Genomic DNA, 5,327 nt, shown 5'->3' with positions numbered 1-5,327 from the left:
CTCCTGACTGGGATTACAAGAACATAGGTAATTTTACTTGGTTTGTCCTAATATAATACCATTTTCAGGATACTTCTGTACATCAAGCACACACCAGTATCCTACCAATTGCTTGCGTGACATACTCCCAAGGATATAGACTGGAAATTATTTCTCTAAAAACCCGAAACTTTAGCAAAGTGGAGTATGCTGTAAACCACTGAGTAACTAGAAACTTATCCCGTCTGCAATAACCTATATGTAAAAATTCGAAAAAAATTGAGGAAACTGATATTTCCATTCGCAAAAACCGATTTCAGTATTCAAAATCATCCCTATAGTTTACAAAGTCAACTAAGATGTTTCTCAAGTCTAGAGAAGCAGCAAACATGTCCCACACCTGTCTTTCACGTGCTAGATGCACACGCCACAATCGATGTTCCCTCAACTAAATAAAGGCACGAAATGCGCAGAAGCAGTCAGCTGATCAATTTACATGGGAGGGAGTAATGGTCCAGTGCAAGCACAAATTCATATTGAATCTTTTTAAATTTCCACACAATCACAAACTGCCCAACACATACTAAGTATTAGTTTGCTATTCGGCCGTCTAGAGGATGACACTGGTTAAGTCACCTGCATTCCTACACCTCAACAGGCCTCTCCATTCAGAAAGCTCCTACTGTTAGCGGGAAACGTGAATTATTCTCGCTACAGGTCACTGGTGCTACACACCAAGCACAAATAGACAGAATCATCTCAAGAAAAAACCGCCCTCACACACAAACACACACACACACACACACACACACACACACACACACACACACACACACACACACACACACACACACACACACATATATATATATATATATATACATATATATATTTTCCCTGTACTTACAATTAAATATTACGATCGCAGTCTCAAATTGACAACATTCGACAATGAGCAAAGTATCAGAAATACACCCTGCTGATGGCTGTGGCTCTGGAAATAGAAATATCTGTACCATTCTTGTGACTTGACATACTCTTGCCTTTGCTATCACAGAATTCCACCACAAATTCATACCTGCCTTACAACTAGACATAGTCATTTCCTTTGCACATGTCGGAACCCATACTTTATAAGCCTTATGCTCAAGGCGAACCTATCACACCATCACACCACCACTTCCACTAAGTATAATACTTCATCAATAACTGATCACTAGTGATACGAAATAATACTGACCGAAAATCTATGTTGGGTGTACATGTCTCACAAATTTTCTTGCATGTAATAATACTGTCTTAGAAAGAGCCAGATGTTAGAAAACACAACCATATTACCATTACAAGCTGTCTTGGTTCTACAGGTGCATACAAATATCCATATTAAAAGATATACTGGCTTTATGAATCTACATATGGCGTTTCTTCCAGACAAATACTGTGACACTGAATATAGATGGTGATCGCCGGAGTGTGTAGTATCAGACCAACAGTGCGGTTACATGTTGCTGACGGTGCAACATCGTAATAAAATTACCGAATTTTGAAAGTGATATGTCTAAGGAGCGTGGTATGAAACTGGTATTTCCAACTTCCTCACCCCATCGTTGCTTGATATTTCTCTAGTATTTGGAATACATTCCCTCTCAATGCCATGGCAGACGTTCGATGATATATTGACTGGGTTATAGGCGATGGTTGGTGTGGAGGATCACAAACAGTAGTAGATGGTGTGCTGATTGAGGTTGTAAGAAATGTACACTAGCTTTTCATATCTCTGTGCTTTGCTTTCGGTAGAAATGATCTGTGATTTGGAATCAAGTCTTTCCATTCAACCACATACCTGTGTTGGATCTTACGGCGAAGTCCTTTTATTATTACAGCCACTGAACTGAACTCCATCTGAACAGGCCTTGGAAGACCCAACAGTACCGACCGACCGCCCTGTCATCCTCAGCCCACAGGCATCACTGGATGCAGATGTGGACGGGCATGAGGTCCGCACACCACTCTCCCAGCCGTATGTCAGTTTACGAGACCGGAGCTGCTACTTCTCAGTCAAGTAGCTCCTCAGTTTGCCTCACAAGGGCTGAGTGCACTCTGCTTGCCAACAGTGCTCGGCAGACTGGATGGTCACCCATCCAAGTGTTAGCCCAGCCCAACAGTGCTTAACTTTGGTGATCTGATGGGAACCAGTGTTACCACTGTGGCAAAGCTGTTGGCCTTATCGCAGCCACTAGTGAATTACCAGCCACTTATATCTCGAAATGAGTCACCTTTCTCGAACCTATCTGCTACAGTAAAATTCCAACAGGGTTTTAGGTTGTCCCAATGCATCTTGTAACTGACACTCAAACTCTGCACTACCATCCCTGCAGCTTTGCGCATGTGATCGTTCCAATGTAAGTTGGAACTGAGTAGAAGTCAAAGACAGGTCATCTACCACCTTCTGCAACCCATGTAGAAACAGGCTAAGCTGAGTTACTGTGACAGTACTGTGTTTTTACCATTCAATGAAAATGAGAACTCGTAGAAGGATGAGGATTTTGCTAGTACACTGTGGTGCACCCCCAAATTACATACAAGTACTATATACGTATTTGCATCCCTCAGGGCCCATTCACATCTATCATACCAACATGCTGTCTTCGTTATTCTGTACCATCCAACAGAGAAAAATTATGAACTATGAAAGCTCCACTAACTTAAACCGATAGAGAACTCGATAAGATTTTTACTGCAGCTATCTCTTCTCATATATAAAAAATAAATACTATCTGCTTTCTGGCATAGAGCACATGTGACGATCCTATTAAATATACAGCTATTGATCCATTGCATGGATAAAAGTAAACGTGCATAGCCTGTACTCTAGGAGGAAGACCATATCCCACAAACTATACTAAGTCGAAGAGACCCTCCATGTGACCCTGTGTCGTTGTTTAAAACATTGTTTTTTTTTTCCTTCTGTAACACGCTTTGTACACTGCTATATATTCTGTTTTTTCCGCCATGACTTCGTGGTCTGTGTCAGGTTATAAACTGACATTATTCTGTTCTGATCCATTGCTTCTCACAGAAAACTAGACATCACACGGTATAAGCCGTGTTGTTACTGCTGTTACCATAACACACCACAAACACTGGATGATTTTAAATAAAAGACTGTTAAACAGGAGGAAGCTGGAAGAGTTTGGCGGCGTTGTGGAGAATTTCCATACCGCTGTCTGAAGCTGACTGACAACCTCTACTTTTAAACTCATCAGTCACAGTGATGGAATAGCTGATGGCCCTGCATTCAGTTTCGAGTGATTCCTCATATTGCATTCATGTACGCAATCACTGTTTCGTTGCTAGCGATCCCCAGAAGGTGTTGACTCTCTACCAAAACTCTTTCTCCAATTCAAACAAGCGATGTCAGTCAGTCATTATGTTGTAACCAATAGCATACCAGTGGACAGATTGGATGGAAAAGACACCATTGGTGTTCTGTAATAATAAGCATCACAGTTCATAGTGCAAACAATTTTAGCAATTTTACAGTAATTTCAACACCGAACAATGATGTGACAGCACGTTTCTCAATTTCAGTATCACACCTAAACATCTCCTTCTCTACTTTGCGAGTATCACTGCGAATGTAGATAGATGACTGTGCAGTACATCCATTCATTGTTAATTCTGAAACATATACATCATCAAAGTATACCAGAAAGCGCTCTACATGTTTTTAGCACCTAAAGCATAGTGCTTAATTTACGATCAATCTCTATTTGGATGGGAGTCACAGAGCATTCTAGCAGTCTTAGGTAAAATTAGAGATTGAAAGACCCCTTCACACTGTCTTTGTTTGACCAACCCACTCTGCAGCAACGTTACTGATTTAATCTGCAGCTGACCAGAGGTAGACCGCTACATTCCGCATCTCGTGAATGAATGGAGCTGGCCGAGTACTCACCCATTCAAGTGCACAAGATTTCTCCAGACGCGCCCATGTGAAGGAGGTTAGCACCCGTTATCGATGAATAGTAGCAGATTTGGAAGTATTGTGTTGTAATAGCAAATGGTATACCTACAGTGCATGTGCTTATGCTGTCTGTCTTCCCGGTATATGTATGAGTGTCTGGCGGTCGATAGCTATATCAATGATGTAAAAGGGGCAATTTTGTATAGCACAAGATATAAATTGTATTTTTATTACATCAACATGGTACACGGTGGATTTATTTCCATGTTGGAGATCGGTTTCACGCTCTAATATTCAACCTCCAGCCCTCAGTGGCAGAGCAATGTACTTGGGTAAGAATTTTTCCGCATTCGACGACCTGTAGGCCACTTTTCAGGGTTTAATTGTTGGTGCAATATGGTGATCTGTACAAAATAGCTTTTTTTTGCCACTGAAAGTCTCGTCTGCAGAAAGAAAAAAAAATATGGACAGTGCTTCCACACTGGTGGTATCAGTAATTAGGCAGATAAATTCAATAACAGCCAATCATAATGCTCCATTCATTCACAAGACATCCTTTGTACTGGGACATAGGAGTCTCTACAAACTGATTTGAACAAGATGGAGGCAACATATCTACGGAGAGTTCTGATAAAGCAAGGGTTCAAAGACAAGTTGAAGTTGACCATCCATCTCTGGCAGGAATGCCATCACTCATTCACCATTGCAGCTTTAGAACATCTCCAGACCAATAGCTGTAGGATGCTGAAAATTCCCACCATTTTTCTCTTCTGTAGGACACTGCTTCGAATTCTGTTTGCGTAATTGTTCTGACGTCCCCCATCTGTGCTTAGACAGTACTCTCTTTCGAAACAGCAAGAATGCTTTTATGATTAACAGTGTTTTCATGAGCGCCCACGCATATGATGAAGGCTTTTATCAGTGAGAATACATACATAGATACATCTGAGACGTATGTTGACAGCAGGACGTCACGATATCCAGGAAGGGAACACGTGATGTCTCATTAGGACCATTGGGAAGAATGCAATCGATGTTATTCTGGGCTATTTTCGAGAACAGCTCCTGGTCGCTGCATGAACATTTCATGGCCACGCATCAGCTATGCTGGGCAGTTCTGCATGTGTGCACAGCTAGATGCAGCTCACATGTCCCGTTATGATGGCTAGGAACAATGCAGCCTGTGCTATTCTGGGAAGCAAAGGAACCGATTTACTCAGCGCTTGCGAGGGTGAGTTGCTGGGCCATTAGGTCTTCATTGGACTGCAGGTAGTGAAAGGGACCGCTTCAGCGATGGCGTACACGTGTGCACAGTCCAGAGGGTGACTTGGCGTTTATTTAAATAGACATGTGATGTCAGTATAACACTTGAAGAACAGTA

The 5,327-nt window shown here is 41.7% G+C and overlaps 1 pseudogene; it reads right to left on the bottom strand.

The window, feature by feature from the left end:
* Positions 1 to 2,084: 2,084 nt before the first annotated feature.
* On the bottom strand, positions 2,085 to 2,202 carry LOC126238695 (5S ribosomal RNA; annotated as a pseudogene).
* Positions 2,203 to 5,327: the final 3,125 nt, after the last annotated feature.

The sequence above is a fragment of the Schistocerca nitens genome, chromosome 2 (genome assembly GCF_023898315.1).
Source record: "Schistocerca nitens isolate TAMUIC-IGC-003100 chromosome 2, iqSchNite1.1, whole genome shotgun sequence".
NCBI lineage: Eukaryota > Metazoa > Arthropoda > Insecta > Orthoptera > Acrididae > Schistocerca > Schistocerca nitens.
This window is presented reverse-complemented; position numbering and strand designations above follow the sequence as displayed.